Here is a 17,102-nt window from a genome sequence, read left to right on the forward strand (position 1 = left end):
CATCAGGATTGGAGGAAGACTCGTTAACAACTTTCAATATGTAGCCAACGCAACCTTGCTTGCTGAAAGTGAAGAGGACTTGATGCACTTACTGATGAAGATCAGAGACCACAGCCTTCAGTATGGATTGCACCTCAACATAAAGAAAACAAAAATCCTAATAACTGGACCAATAAGCAACATCATGATAAATGGACGGCATATTGAAGTTGTCGAGGATTTCGTTTTACTTGGATCCACAATCAATGCCCATGGAAGCAGCAGTCAAGAAATCAAACAACTCATTGCACTGGGCAAATCTGCTGCAAAAAAAAAAAAAAAAAAAAAAACTGCTGCAAAAGACCTCTTTAAAGTGTTAAAAAGCGAAGGTATCTTCTTGAGGACCAAGGTGTGCCTGACCCAAGCCATAATGTTTTCAGTCACCTCATGTGCATGTGAAAGCTAGCTAATGGATAAGGAAGACTGAGGAAGAAGTGATGTATTTGAACTATGGCGTTGGCAAAGAATGTTGACTATACCATGGACTGTCAGAAAAACAAACAAGCTTGCCTTTGAAGAAGTATAGCCAGAGTGCTCCTTAGAAGTGAGGATGGCGAGACTTCGTGTCATGTACTTTGGACATGTTATCAGGAGGGACCAGTCCCTGGAAAAGGACATCATAGTTTGGTAAAGTAGAGGGTCAGCAAAAAAGAGGAAGACCCTTCATGAGGTGGATTGACACAGTGGCTGCAACAATGTGCTCAAGCATAACAACCACTGTGAGGATGGCACAGGACTGAGCAGTGTTTCGTTCTGTTGCACATAGGGTCGCTATGAGTCAGAACCCACTCGGTGGCACCTAACAACAACACCAATATGAAATGTGTTACTAATCATCTCCATGAACAACTGCTTCCTTTGCCATGAGACCAGAAGAACTGGATGGTGGCTGGCTACCATTACTGAACATTTTGATCAAAGACTTCTTAGAAGAATCCTGGTACAGGATCGGGCAATGTCTCATTCTGTTATGCGTGAAGTTGCTATGAGTTGGAAATGACTTGAGGGCACCTAACAACATAACAACAGCATGTTAATATTCTTATCTGTGGGTGTAATAATAGCTTCATTTTACCTTAAAGGGTAGCTACAGGAGCCAAATGTGAAAGGATTTGTAAACTGCAAGCACTTTGTAAGTTATAAACTGATATACAAAGATAAAGGAGCCCTGGTGGTGCAGTGGTTAAGCTCTTGGCTGCTAACCAAAAGGTCTGCGGTTGGAACCCACCAGTGACTCTGCAGCGGTCAGCTTCTGTAAAGATTTATAGCCTTGGAAACCCTATGGGGCAGTTCTTCTCTGTCCTGTGTGTCACTGCGAGTCTGACTCAAGGCAACGGCTTTTTCAAATACAAAGATGAGATGCTATAATGTTATTATTGCTGTATGTATTTTTATAGCTTATGAAGTCAGGTAGGAGGAAAATGTCTGTAATGTTATTATTTTCATTTCAGGTATTTAAGGTCTGGAGAGATGACGTTATTTATACAATAATGTCTTAGAGAGGTGGGATCTGTATTACGCTTGGGTTTTTGAAGTCTCAGTCCAGTGCTCTTTATAATATAATGCTCTCTCTTTCCAAAGACTTCTAGATTTCCAGTAGACCATACTGTCAAGCATTTAATTACATACTTTGGCTAACACAGAGCTAGAACCCATGAGGAATACAAAATAAGCAGAAGGCATAGTCCTGTCCTCAGATTACCCAGAAAGCAAAAAATAAAACATATGTGTCAGCTAACAAGCTACATAGCAATCTTGGGGCAATAACTTTCTAGCTTTCCACCTGAATTAATCAGTTACCCTCTGAAGACAGGTTGGTGATCTCAATAACAGTTTTTTTTTTTTAAATAAACTCAAAGTAGACTTAGAGTCTTTGAAACTCTTCTTTTTAGTTAGTTTGGCACAGATGCTATTTTTCTTTATAATTTCTTCTACAATTGTCTTGGGGAAAAGAAGAAAAAAAGGTTTTCTAGTCCGAGGTTGATGTTGTGCTCCACAGCTCCTGCTAAACGTAAAAGGTTATGATGGAGAATGTTTGTGAATTTGTTCACTGATTTAATTAAAAACAGCCCATAATATTAAAATCTCCCCTGGAAAAGTGAAAGCAAAGTGGTTAAGAGCTCAGGCTGCTAACCAAGAGGTCATCAGTTTGAATCCACCGGCCGCTCCTTGGAAACCCTATGGGGCAGTTCTACTTTGTCCTATAGGGTTGTTATAAGTCGGAATCGACTCAACGGCACACAACAACAACAACGTTAAAATCTTCCCCGGAAGAGTGAAAGCCCAGTTTCTGCAGATCTTGCGTTTGCAACTGTGAAGGGGTCTTGAAGCTTCAGTTGTGTGTCTTTAGAGCAACTTTCTGGGAAGTGGCACGTGGGGTCTCGGGAGAGTGAAAGGCCTTCTTCACCTTTCAGCTTGTCATTCAATCTCACAGTAACTTAGGTAGCAAAACCTCTCTGCTGGAAGATAAGTGTTAAAATTCTGTCTTCCCTAGGCACCAGGGTAAAAGCCTTTGCAAAACTTACATACATAACAGATATATGTAAATGGGGATGGGAGGAAGGAGGAGAGGCAGGGAGAATGGAAGAACACACAGACACACTCGTCCTCCTGTCTGAAATTCACCGGCTGCCTGCTTACTACTGAAGCTCATTAATCAGAATGTCAGCTGTCTAATCTTAAGGGAAACTCAGGTTTTCTGTAAAACATTTTTGCTTTTTAATGAATCAACTTTAAAGAAGAAGATCTACAGTTATGACTGACCCCACAATCCAGTTCTGAGAGACTGTATATTAAGCGCAATCAGAATTTCCGTGAGCAGTTTGTCGTCGTTGTATGCCGTCAAGTTGATTCTGACTCATAGCGACCCTATCTGACGGAGTAGAACTGCCCCATAGGGCTTCCAAGGCTGTGATCTTTACGGGAGCAGATCGCCAGGTCTTTTTTCCTATGAAGCAGCCGGTGGTTTCGAACCGCCAGCCTTTTAAGTTAGCACCTGAGTGTTTAACCACTGAGCAACAACGGTTCCTTGAGTGGTTAAAGGAACCCAGTGATGAATTAAGTTTGTGAAGTACAGGACTTTTTTTTTTTTTTTAATTAAAAAAAATTTTTTTTAAGAATCACCCCCTCATTTTTTTGTTTTAAGTTGAGATTTCCATGCATTTGATTGTCTTAAAAGAAGAGACATAAATCAGCATATAGTGCTCCCAAACCAAATCCCAGCACTAAACTACACCAGTATAAAGGCCACTTTCAATGTTGTTTGACGAGCCATCCATACAAAACTGGAACCCCAGCTACTGAGAAAGGAGAGCCTACTTCCTCATCTTAAAACCAAGGCCTGTTCCTGTAATCAGCTCATGGCCTCCTTTCTCTTCTTTCTTCTTCCTACCCCCTAAAAGCTCACTCCCCACCCTGAGGTAAACTAGGTGATTTCAAGCTTTCATTTCTTCCTTTTAAACCACCTTTGACATTCTTATTTACCTGATTTCACAAGTGTCTACATTCTGTACAGGCTGTGTGTGTGAGAGATATGTCTATGTATGTATGTGATACATGTCTCTCTGTGTGTTTTTGAGTATGATATTTGTCTACATGTCTATCTGTGTCTTTGTGTGTGAATATGTGTGTCTGCATGTTATATGCGTGTCTCTGTGTGTTTTGACCCTGGTCTTTTCTCTCAATAAAACCAGCCATCTCCATAGGTACTTGAGACATGTGTAATACAACCAAATGTTCCCAAGCTTTACTGCTAAGTGGATACCAAGGAGATCACATTACCGTGAATACTGAACTCCCCTAGCTCGTTAACCCTTGTCCGTATCGGTACAGGTCCTGAGCCCCTTTCTCTCCACCAAAATCTCCCCCCATGATTTCCTCAAGCCTCCAGAGGGAGCGCACTTGAGCTCAGAAACAAGTCAGCTTGGTTCCTTCCCACTGGCCTCTTTGCCAAGTGTCCTTGCAGGGCTGCCTCCCTGGACACTGTACTTAGCCCTAGTGATGCAGCCGTCCTCCTGTCTGCCCCAGATGCTGCTGCTCTACGCTCCTCAGAGTGGGAAGAACACGCTTTCCTCACTCTGCCCCTGTGCTCTGACAGGACTTGCTCACCAGGAACCCTGTCAAATGCTTTTTTTTTTTTTTTTTTTACTAGAGAGAATGTCCTCGGTTCTTGTCTTCGGTGTAGGAAAGAATTCAAACACTGAGACAAATAGTGGCAAGCGAGCAGAGGTTTATCAGCTAGCAGAGAGTTATTAGCGAAAGCACACTTGACTAAAGAGCGTCAAGCGGACTACTCAGAGAGAGAGAGAGACTGAGTGCCCCAATATAGTCGTTTTATTAGGGTTTTATACCCTTTTTCTCCTATCTCTCCCTGTTAACGTTTAATTGTCAAGTCAGGCACCCCTGTAGAGACCATTTCCTTGGCATATCATTTAATTATCAAGTTAGGGACCATCTTATTGAGGAATGTCACCACCCCCTGTCTTTTTCTCCTCCCAAGTGCAAGCTCTCCCCCTCCCTCTTACACTTTTACTCATATCCCTCTCAGGCCTGGTCTAATGCTCATGGGGCCTGGTGAAAGAATACAAATAGAAGCCCACACCAAACGTCAAGTTAACAAACTCTAAATAATCAATATTCTATCCTCTCCCATGACGAACTTACCTTCATGACTGGAAACACCAGGTTCAAGTTTAGAATTCTTGTTCCTTATGGTTCGGCACCCAAATATGACCACGCAGAAAGAGCAGTCATGGCCTGTTCCCTTTCTCTTCCCATCTCCAGATCGATCCCATCAGGAGGGGCTGCATGTGGACACCCCAGGCCAAACACCTAAGCCCTGTCCTGCCCCCTGGGAATTGCTGCCCCGTGACCCTGCTTAATGTGATCTGCTTAAGGAGGTGGGTCTGAGAAGGAGGGCTGTGTGGATCCCGGGAGTGGGCTGGTGCCATTTGGGGAACTCTGGCTTCCTGGACACACAGAGTGTGGTCAAGAAGGGCATGGCCTTTAGATGGACATGTCCTCTTGGCCCTGCAGACTCCCTGCCTCATGGGCACGTGGGTGGTCTGAGGCCAGCCTGGCGCCCATTTTCCCAAATCCCTTTTCATTCCTCCCCTAAGTGGCTATGCTTGGATTCTTCTCTCTGCTCCTTCAGACAGAAAACGAAGGCCATCAGGAAATACTAAGAATAGTAGTAGCAAACATCTACACAGGAATAAGGTTCCCAGCTGATACAAATGGTTTACACTTGAGTACTAACCAAAAGATGCTGCAGAAGAAAGACCTGGAGATCTGCTCGCATAAGACTATATCCATTGAAAACCCTCTGGAGCACAGTCCTACTTAGAAACAACTCAATGGCAATGAGTTTGGTTTTACCTATGTGTCAGGCAACTCTCTGTTTATATGCATTAATTAATTTAATCCTCATAACAGCCCTAGGAAGTTGGAACGAAACAAAAAACCAAACCCTTTGCCATTGATTTGATTCCAACTCATAGCAACCCTATAGGACAGAGTAGAACTGCCCCATGTGGTTTCCAAGGAGCACCTGGTGGATTGAAACTGCTGACCTTTTGGTTAGCAGCCAGAGAGCTCTTAATCACTACACCACCAGGGTTTCCAAAAGGAAGTCAGAACAAATAGTCCCATTTTACACATGCAGAAACTGATACGCGCATCCAGGAGAATGAAATGAACTGTCCCTCAAATGCCCTTAGGTTTCACCTGCTTCAGGAAGAAATATGAAATATCAAGGACAGTTGTTATGGATTAAATTGTGCCTCCCCTCTTCCCCCATGTATGTATTTGGATCCTAACACCTATACTTCTGGATGGCATACTGTTTGGAAATAGGGTTTTCTTTGTTATGTTAATGAGGCCACACCAACGTAGGTGTGTCCTAAACCTAATTAGTTTTGAGTTTTTATTAAAAAGAGGTTAGACATAGACACGCACACACAGGGCAGATGTGTCATGTAGGATCATCTATGAGCCAAGGAACCAAGGAATGCCCAGAGCTACCAAAAAGGAAGGAATCGACTTGGCTGAGACCCTGATTTGGACTTTTAGCCTCCAGAACTGTGAGAAAATAAATTTTTGTTCTTTAAAGTCACTGACTCATGGCATTTGTGGTATAGCAGCACTAGGAAACTAAGACAACAGGTTTGGACAAATCCCCCTAACAGTTAACTCCCCTTACTTCACTATGTCCTTCAGATAACGATTCGCGAACCTGGGGCTCCCTCCCTTCCACCAATGCGCTGGATCACGGGGGCAGACAACAGTGTGAGCTGATGTGCTCGCAGAGCCAGGGCAGGCCTGTGGCAACATTAAATTTTTCTTAAGGTTCTCTTTAGCCTCGAGACTTGGGGCTGTAGGCAGCTTGCTGCTTAACCAAAAAAAAAAAAAAAAACCTGGTTGTCTTCGACTCATAGCAACCCCATAGGACAAAGTAGAATGACCCCATAGGGTTTCTAAGGAGCAGCTGGTGGATTTGAACTGCTGACCTTCTGGTTAGCCGCTGAGCCACCAGGGCTCCTGCTTACTGCTTAAACCAGAAATCTCCATGGTGCCTTACTGCCATCTAGAGGTGACATATTGGAACACAGATTCTTGATAAAGCAGAACAGAACAAAGCAAAACAAATGTACCTGCAGTCCCATCCTAAAGCAAACTGGTTTAGTCTGAGCAGTTTAGATCAATATAATGGACTTTAAATTGCTTTCCTCAGGATGCCCAATTTTCCATTTTTAAAACTGAGTTATCATCAAACAATACTATTGAAGTTAGCAATCTCAAATTTGGCAGCTTTCAAAATAAAATAGAAAGATTTATGAGAGAGAGAGAGAAAGAAGAGAGTAGCATGTTTTGAAAAATAAAACCTTTGCAGTTGTAATCCATCATTGGACACATGAGGAAACTGGAGCTCCTAATAGGTAACGGGTTTCTCAAGGTCGAATTGCTATTAAGTGGTGGTAGCAATATTGGAATACAGATTTTGTCTGTTTTTGTATTACAAAATGAACGAATCACTTTAAATCAATATAAAACTTGAGATTTCTTCCAAATAAATGGCTGGTGGTCTTTTACTGGCTCTGCCCACACCACCCACAATCCTCTGGGAAGGAAGGGCCAGTGAGCTGCTTCTCCGCATAGACCGCCATGATAAGGCTTGGGCTTGGAGTGGTCTCCTCAGCAGCAGTGTTAGATTTACACTGCTCTGTTTTTTTTTTTTTTTTTCTGTGTATACATTCTCCGTCAAACAGCACACGTTTGTCAGAGGTGGCTGAGATCAGAGGGAGATGTTAATGATAGCAGAGAGGAATGGGGACAACTGTCTACAAGGAAGACGACCACAAAAAGACCTTATTGGCACCATGTCTTCCACCACTGTTCTAAACCTGGGAGGTGGAAGGAAGCTGTTCTTGGTAAGTAGAGAGGTGACCAAGATGGAGGGGCCACAGGCAAGGAGTATCCTCAGGCAGAGGCCTACTGTCTTTCTGTGCCCTGGACTCCCTGGGGAAGTCTACCAACACTTCTTAGAATAACAATTTCCAATGCATAAATGGAGATTCATGGGCTGATGAGGGAAATATTTCCTGACAATGTCATAAGTAAAGACTAATCAACAGAAAAGGACATCACGGTTGGTAAAGTGGAGGCTCAGTGAACACGAGGGAAACCCTTAAAGAGATGGATTGATACAATAGCCACCATAATGGACTCAGACCCGCCAACGATCATGAGGATTGGTGCAGGACCAGCCAGTCTTCTGTTCCGTTATATGTAAGCCATGAGCCAGAGCTAGTTCAACAACAGCAAACAACAACAGCAATCATTAAGGAAAATGTTCCACACTGCCTCACTTAGATGCCTCCCCTGCTTACAAGTTAATAGCGTTACTAGTGCTTGTTCAACCTTGGTGGCGCAGTGGTTAAGAGCTTGGCTGCTAAACAAAAGGTTGGTGGTTCAAATTCACCAGGCCCTCCATGAGAACCCTCGGGGGCAGTTCTACCCTGTCCTATAGGGTCATTATGAGTTGGAATCGACTCGGCCACAATGGGGTTCAACATGTAAAAGTTTACTTCATTGACGTCAAGCCGATTCTGACTCATAGTAACCCTACAGGACAGAGTAGAATTGCCCCCTAGGGTTTCCAAGGCTGGAAGAAGTACAACCAGAATGCTCCTTACAGGCAAGGATGGCGAGACTACGTCTCACATACCTTGGACATGTTATCAGGCAGCATCAGTCCCTGGAGAAGGATACCATGCTTGGTAGGGTAGAGGGTCAGTAAAGGAGAGGAAGACCTTCAGTGAGATGGGTTGACACAGTGGCTGCAAAAATGGGTTCAGTCGTAGCAAGGATTATGGGAATGGCACAGGATGGTGCAGTGTTCAGTTCTGTTGTACATAGGGTCGCTATGAGTTGGAATCGACTCAATGACACCTAACAGCAACAACAAATCGTTACAGAAGCTGACTGCCACATCTTTCTCCTGCAGAGCAGCGGGTGGGTTGGAACTGCTGACCTTTCACTTAGCAGCTGAGCGCTTAACCATTGTACCACTAGGGCCCCTTATATCTAGGCTCACTCACATAAAGCCTTCAATCTATGTAGGCTTGATGGCCACTGTGACCAGATGTCCACACTGTGACTTTTCTGTAATAAGTCCTCCTGCTGCTGTGGACTGAGGCAGGAAGAGGCTGTGTTTTGGGCTTAGCAGGGTGGCTGTGGCTATGGCAGGGGAGGAAGATAGCCTCCTAGCTGCAGGCCAACTCAGAAAGCTGTCCCCTCTTGTTTAATTCTCCAAAGCGAGGCCTGGTTGTAACGGGGTGGGGCCGGGAGGAAAGTAAGAAATTATGGGGACACAGGGCAGGCAGATGGTGGAGGAGAGGAGAAAAGGAAGGACAGCTTATGGAATTCATTTGGAGTTTTAAAAAAGCTAGCTATCTTAGTGATTCCTTATGTCAAAGGGTAGTTCTCCCAAGATGATTCAGACACACCCCCTGTTTCCCCAGTTCCATCCCTGTTTCCAAGAAGAAGTGAAGGGATTTTTTTTTTAAGTACATGGGCTATAGGCAATGAATAAAATCTACACAAACTCAGCTCTTCCCAGTATTTGACTTATGTCAGTACACAAACCAATAAATTCTCCAAAGGGAGCAGGAGTACAGCCTGTTGGAAAGATCTCTTGGTTTTTAAAACATTCATGACGACCCCATGTGTGTCAGAGTAGAACTGTGCTCCGTAGGGTTTTTGATGGCCGATTTTTCAGAAGTAGATCACCAGGCTTTTCTTCAGAGGCACCTCTGGGTGAACTCGAACCTCCAGCTTTTTGGCTAGGAGCTGAGCATGGCAACTGTTGGTGCCATCCAGGGACTCCTCTTGATTTTCAAGAGTCTTTATTTGTTTTTAGATGATAGCCACCAAAATAATTTGAATAAATGAGGAATAGATAAGAGGAAGTAAAATATTTTGCACTTTAAACACTTTATTTCAGTAAATTTTCTTTTTGTTTTTGTCATACATAAACATTTTTATGCAAATGTAACCATAACACCTTTTAATATAATTTATATTGTCTCCATGTAACGTTATACATGTTTTCTCATGATGGCCTGTAGTCTTTGTAATTATCAAGTAGCTGTACACATGGAGATAATATTCCATAGTTTATTTATCATGTTGTTATTGTTGGATATGTATTTCTTTTCCCATTTTTTGCTATTTTGAAATATTTCCTTCATAGAACTTTCTCTTCTTTTGAATTGAAAATAAATCGTAAGGATAAATTTCCAAGAACTGTATAAATAGATCATGGAATAGGAACATTTTATCTAAACCAATATATATTCCAATCTTCCAATATGTAATATAATCCTGCTTTGTGAAAGAATGGTACAATTTGACAAAGCTGCATCGCAAATCCACCAGCACAAAGCCCTGTCTTTAAAAAAACCTTTGTTAATTTAGAGGGTATAAAACCAAACCTGCTGCCATAGAGTTGATTCTGACTCACAGTGATTTTATAGGACAAAGTAGAAGTGCCCCATAGGGTTTCCAAGGCTGTGGCACAGTGGTTAAAGCTCTTGGCTGCTGATCGTAAGGGCGGCAGTTCGAACCCACCAGCGGCTCCAGGGAAGAAAGATGTGGCAGCCTGCTTCTGTAAAGATTTACAGCCTTGGTGACCCTGTGGGGAAGTTCTACTTTGTCCTGTAGTGTCACTATGAGTCGGAATCAACTTGATGGCAATGGGTTTGGTTTTGATCTGGTAACCTTTATGGAAGCAGATCACCAGGTCTTTCTCCTGCGGAGTGGCAGGTAAGCTTGAGTGACTTTTGGTTAGCAGCTGGCCACTTAACCACTGTACCACCAGAAGGTACAGAAGGTTCTTTTTAAACTAGTAACTGATGAGAGTGGACATTGCCCCAAATATCTGTTTGTTATTTGTATTTTCTCTTTTTGAGAATTGTCTCTTCGTATCTTTCCTTATTTATCTAGTGGGTCCTTCATGTTTTCCCAATACCATATTTTTACACAAATAATGCACACCTTCTATGTCTGTTTGCCAACTGCGCCCTTCCCCCATGAGATATTTTCGTAAGTGCCACTATGCCAGTTTGGCATAGCGTCGCTTATAAAAAAAATTGGCATAGCGGCGCTTACAAAAATACCTCGCAAGGAAGGGAGGGTACAGTTGGTAAACAAATGTAGAAGGCATGCATTATTTTCTTAAAAATACAGTACATTGGAAGACTTCTTTATAGATACTAACCCTTTGCTATTCATATCTGAAGCATCTAGTTTTATTTTTTATTATAAAGTAATATACTTTACGTGGTCAAACATGTCAATCTTTTTATTTGTGATTTCTCCTCATGTTTCACATCTGAGAAAGCTATCATTCTCCACAGATTTGTTTAATGCATTATTCTCATCCCTGCTTTAAAAAAAACAATTTTGAGTATTTAAAAAAATATTTAATCCCTTAATCCACCCGCAGTTTTTTTGGTGTCTGGAGGTATTTCTCAAAATGAGGGCTGTAGACCATTTGCATCAGAAACACTTGGGGTACGTGTTAAAAATCCAGATTACTCCAACACCCCAGATTTACTAGCCCAGATATACTGAGGTGCCCTCATTCTCCACCATCAGGGTGTGTGTGGTCAACTTCCATTCGTACCATATCTTCTCACAAGACTTTCAGGATCAAGAGATTCTTGGCCAATAGACAAAATCAGAATCCCACTACTCCCCAGTGGATTTGAATGAAAACTAGCAATAAAATCAGGTGCAGCTCCAAGAGGAGACATTGGACAAGAACCAAGTTGGGTCTATAAGGAGTTGTACATGTGATGGCAAATGTGTTGATGCCCTACCAAGTTCACCAGCATCTTACCATATCAAGCTGATCGATTCTCCACTATCTGAATAACCGGACATCTTTTATTCGAAAAATTCATATTTTCCACTTTGTTTTTATGCTTCCACTCCGACAGTTTGATTCAATAATAAATACATGAGTCTTTCTGTTGAAAAATAATGAATCTACTGATGTGACCCCAGTCTAAACATGAGAGAAAATATTGGACAAACCCAAATTGGGGGACATTCTACAAAATATCTGACCAGCACTCAAGACTGTCACAGTCATGAAAAACAAGGAAAGACTGAGAAACTGTCACAGACCAGAGGAGACCAAGGAGATATGACAACTGAATGCAATGTTTTCTCTGTGCTTCTGTACCTTTGTCTGTAGGGGTACAAAGATGGACAGAATTCAGCCTCTGCCCGCAAGGTATCTGCTGTAGAACTGGACCAAAATACACATGCTATTTGCTGTGGAGGGCTGCTCAGAGGCAGGACTTGAGCCTACCTCTATTCCATGAATCTGGGCTGGGCTGAGGGATCATCTGGGCTTTCCAGGGAGTGTGTGATGGTTAGTTTTATGCGTCAACTTGGCTACACTATGGTGTTCTGTTGTTTGGTGAAACATTAGCCCAGATTCTGTTATGAAGTATTTATGGGATTAAATCAGTCAGCCTTATGTAAAGAAATTACCCTCTATAATGTGGGTGAGCTTCATCCAATCAGTTGTAGGCCTTACAAGCAAAGAGTTTCCCTAGGGTGTGTTCTGTTTCTGGACTATACACAGACATTTTTGCCAGAACTCCTCCACTCTTCATCCTTCCTTTAACCTGACCTATGGATTTTGGGACACAAAACCAAAAAACCAAACCTATTGCCTTCAAGTCAATTCGGATTCATGACAACCCCATGTGTTACAAAGTAGACTTCTCCATAGGGTTTTCTTGGCTGTGATCTTTATGGAAACAGATTGCCAGGCCTGAGTGGGTTTGTGCCACTGGGTGGGTTTGAACTGCCAGCCTTTGGGTTAGTACTCAACTCACTGCCATCGAGTCGTTGAGTGCAAACCGATTGCACCACCCAGGAACACAAAACTACAGGAATCTCCAGCCTGTTGTCTGAACTATAGATTTTGTACTTGCCAGCCCTCCTCCCCCATAAGTGAGCCAATTCCTTAAGATAAATTTTTCTCTATATACGTACATATATACCTTACTGGTTTTGTTTCTTTAGAGAGCCCTGACTAAGACAGTATGCTATCATGGACACAAGAGATAACCCATCCTGTGATAACACGGGGGTGTTTCAATGGAATTTTGTGGTTTCTACTCTACAGACTCCACAAGCAACCTTTCTCGTATGAGATTAGAGGCCAGGGAAGAGTAGTAGAGGCAGACCTATATTTCCTGGGGAGGCTGCTAGGTCTGAGGCCCTGAAGAGACAGCCTCTAGTGTCCAGGGCCCCAGCTCACCTGGCAGGCTGTGTGCCCCAGGACCCCTGAGAAGCAATGCCAACCCAGTTAGCAGTCCTGAGACCGCTCTCCAAGGTCTGTTCTATTCTCTGAGCACAGCTCACTGGCCCCAGCTTGTGATTGTTTCCCTGGCCAGTGGCCTCGCTTACTAACAAAGTTTGCTGGAGTTTATTTCCTTGTGAAAACAAAACTTACAGGCAGGAACACCAGGTGGAGTCGGGAGACAGGCCTGGGTTCTAACCCTTGCTGACCTGGCCCTCACCTTTGTTAACCAGAAACAACCATAACCAGTTCAACCAGCCCCAGGTGCTACCACCTATAAAACTTACTTAACTGGTATTTTCCAAACCCACATTCTCCTGAGACTTCATAGTAGAGCCAAGAATCCTTGAACCTGTTACCAACAAAGAAAGGACATGTGACCCAATCAATTTTGCCTCCACTTCGAAAGGACCTGCCTTTGCTTAAATGACAACTTTTCCAGAACACCTTCCTTTTTTTAACCCAACTAACTTCCTCATGGAAACCCTGGTGGCGTAGTGGTTAAGTGCTACGGCTGCTAACCAAGAGGTCAGCAGTTAGAATCCACCAGGCGCTCCTTGCAAACCCAGTGGGGGACTCGACAGCAGTGGGTTTGTGTCTTTTTTTTGAACTTCCTCATAGCTTCTATATAAGGAAACTACTGTCTTTCCTAAATCAAATCCTTGGTATTCTTGTCTTGAGTGACAGACTTCCATGCTGCCACAGTTTGGTTTCCTCCCAAATAAAACATTTGTTAAAGTTTTTAAAACTGACTCCATTATTTAACACCTTGCTTTTTGGACCTCACCAAGCAATTTTAGAATACAGAGCAGTAATGTGGGTTGAGACTTTAGGTCTCTGAGAGCCTGTCTTTACTCCTTTAAATGGAACTTTCCAGAAGCCCTAGGGACCAGAGGCGAGAGGTTTAAGATGGAGACAGGGCTCTAAGTCCCACCTCTGTTTTAAGCAGAGCAACTTCATTTCTCCCTGGGCTTTTGGAGAAAGAATTCCAAGAAATTCGAAGAAAGAATTCCAACCTTTAACAGCGTGGTAAGCCACCCAAATTGACTGTTGAGAAGTTCCCACCTTCTGTGACTGAGAAAATAGAAGGGGACATGGTGCTTTTAAAGATAAAGAATGTATACAGAGCAAGCAACTTGTTGCCCTTTCCCACCATCAAACAAACCAGAGCATTTCCCTGAACACCAGTTGCTCGAAGTGGTTCCCTGATAGGGCTGGGCTTGAGGCCGAGCTCTGAGAGTCCCTGGCTCCCCGCCCGAGGTCTCCGGTGTGACTCACTACCACCCTGAAGGCCACAGAGGAGAAATTGCCAGCTATCAGCCTGAAGTGGGGGATTTTAGAAGGTGGGGCTACTTTCTGTACGTTGATGTTTTAAGGCCAGGAAAATCTTATCTAAGCTCACAGAAGTGGCTTTCTCAGCACTGTTTCTAACAAACTTCCTTTTAAGGATCTTAAATCTTCAAGCATTATAAGGCCTGAATTTGCTGATTGGTTACAACTGTCTTAAGGCCTAGAGTTTGTGCGGGTTACAGGTTGGAAGTATTTAACTTTGTATGGTCTCCATCTTTCCCTGAGATTATAAACAAGCTAACCAACTAAATCAGTTCTTTTTTTTCTTTCTCCCCACAGTTGCCATTGAGTCGATTCTGACTCACGGCCACTCCATGTTTGTCAGTGTAGAACTGTGCCCCATAGGGTTTTCAATGGCTGATTTTTCAGAAGTAGATTGCCAGGCCTTTCTTCCAAGGAACCTCTGGGTGCACTTGAACCACCAACCTTTTGGTTAGCAGCTGGGTGTTTGTAGCACCCAGGGACTTTAACCAGTTGCTTAAACATTCAAATCGTCTGGGGTGGGGGCAGGAAAAACACTCATACCCAGGTCCCACCCAAGAGTCTGATTCATTGATCCGGAGTAAGGCCTGGCCCTTTTGTTTCTAAACTTCCTCTCCACTGCAATTCTAATGTGCAGACAAGCTTGAGAAGAACTGGGCTGAAAGAGACATACTGAAAAGACCAGCAAGAAACACACACACTAAATTTAATGTCCTGAAATGTGCCTGTTCAAAAGTACCATAATTTCATCTCTCCTTGTGTAAGACGTCGTGGGGAAAATGTTTGCCTTTAAGGAAAATGTCCTCTGACTCATGGGAATGATCGATTTAAAGAAAAACTAAAATAAATGTCAAAGTCTCATATATAAATGAAGTTCGTGCTCATGTTTTCTCCACAATCCATTCCTGCAGTTGAAATCGCATAACAGGCTGTCACAAATGGGATTATATTTTCCCACTCTACTTGTTGGTGGACTCTTAAGGACCAAGCATCACATTACTTAATCAAAGACACAAGTAGCAATATGCCAGAAAAACAGGTATTCAACAATTAAAAGTTCTTTATTTCCTATTGTAAAATGATGGTTTAAACCCTGTAAGTGGGTGTAAAGTGTTGTAAACAGGGATTATGCAAGGGTTGCCATGAGTCTGGATCTACTCAAAGGTAACTGGAAAAAAGAAAGAAAGAAAGAAAAAAAAATCCCTAAACTTCTAGTAAATGGAGATGTGCTGCAGAAATACAGCTCCACTGTGCCATAAATTTAACCTAAAACTAAATAATGCCAAGGAGTCCCTGGGGGATGCAAATGATTAATGTACTCGGCTGCTAACAAAAAGGTTGGAGGTTGAAGTCCACCCAGAGAACTGCCTCAGAAGAAAGCCCTGGAGCTCTATTTCCAAAAAATTAGCCGTTGGAAACCCTCTGGAGCACAGCTCTACAGTGACACACACGGAGTCAACACGAGTTGGAACTGACTTAGCGGCAACTTTTTTTTTAAGATAAATAATGCCAACTTAATCCTCAGAACGTCAAGTATGATATTTAGTTGGCATTCTGAGAATTAAGTTAATATACGTGGAAGAGCTTGTCTTAGTCATCTAGTGCTGCTGTAACGGAAGTACCACAAGTATTAACAAACAGAACTTTGTTTTCTCGTAGTTCAGGAGGTTAGAAGTCCAAGTTTAGAGCGCCAGCTCTAGGCGAAGGCTTTCTCTGTCCATTGGCTCTGGGGGAAAGTCTTTGTCTCTTTTCATCTTCTGTTTCTTAGCTCCTTGGTGACCTTCATGTGGCTTGGCATCTATCTTCCCCGATCTCTGCTTGCTTGCTTCCTTGCTGGCTCAATCTGCTCTTTTTATCTCAAAAGAGATTGATTTAAGGCTCATCCTACACTAATCATGCCTCATTAACATAACAAAACCCATTCCCAAATGGAGTTGTAACCACAGGTATAAAAACCAAACCAAACCCAGTGCCATCAAGTCGATTCCGACTCACAGCAACCCTATAGGACAGAGTAGAACTGCCTGATAGAGTTTCCAAGGAGCACCTGGTGGATTTGAACTGCTGACCCTCTGGTTAGCAGCTGTAGCAATTAACCACTACGCCACCAGGGTTTCCACCACAGGTATAGGGGGTTAGGATTTACAAAACATATTTGTGAGAGACACAATTCAATTTACAACAGAGCTTATTGAAAATAACAATTACAACCACCACATGTTAAGTACAACTATCTGCCAGATGGAAAACCTGGTAGCATAGTGGTTAAGTGCTACAGCTGCTAACCAAAAGGTTGGCAGTTCAAATCCACCAGGCACTCCTTGGAAACTCTATGGGGCAGTTCCAACTCTGCTATGAGTTGGAATCGACTTGAAAGCAACAAGCTAACGGTTAACGTTATCTGCCAAATCCTGTACCTGACACTGAACTGACCGCATCTCCTTTGATTCTCACATTAATCCTCTGAGGGAGGAATTACTCACGCCTTGTTCGAAGCACACTGCTAGGAAGTGGTGGGGCTAGGGCTGAACCCAGCTCCATCTCACCTCACAGTTCCTTACCTTAAGCTGGCTGTGTCTTATACACTCTAAAGTGCCATACATTGGCATGATATTGTTAGTAGATAGTAGGGTTTTTTTTTTTTTTGGTGGGTAGTATCATCTTGAGCCCTCATGATGCAGTGGTTAAGAGCTCGGCTGCTAACCAAAAGGTCTGCAGTTCAAAGCCACCAGTCACTCCTTGGAAACCCTATGGGCAGATCTACTCTGTCCTATAGGGTCGCTATGAGTCAGAATTGACTCGATGGGAATGGGTTGGGTTTTGGTTAGTGTTATCTTTGAATTGGAAA

At 43.0% G+C, this 17,102-nt stretch overlaps 1 pseudogene; it reads left to right on the forward strand.

Moving 5' to 3' along the window:
• Positions 1 to 6,949: 6,949 nt before the first annotated feature.
• On the forward strand, positions 6,950 to 11,573 carry LOC135232746 (large ribosomal subunit protein eL39-like; annotated as a pseudogene).
• The last annotated feature ends 5,529 nt before the right edge of the window (positions 11,574 to 17,102 follow it).

Source organism: Loxodonta africana, chromosome 1, assembly GCF_030014295.1.
Source record: "Loxodonta africana isolate mLoxAfr1 chromosome 1, mLoxAfr1.hap2, whole genome shotgun sequence".
Lineage (NCBI taxonomy): Eukaryota > Metazoa > Chordata > Mammalia > Proboscidea > Elephantidae > Loxodonta > Loxodonta africana.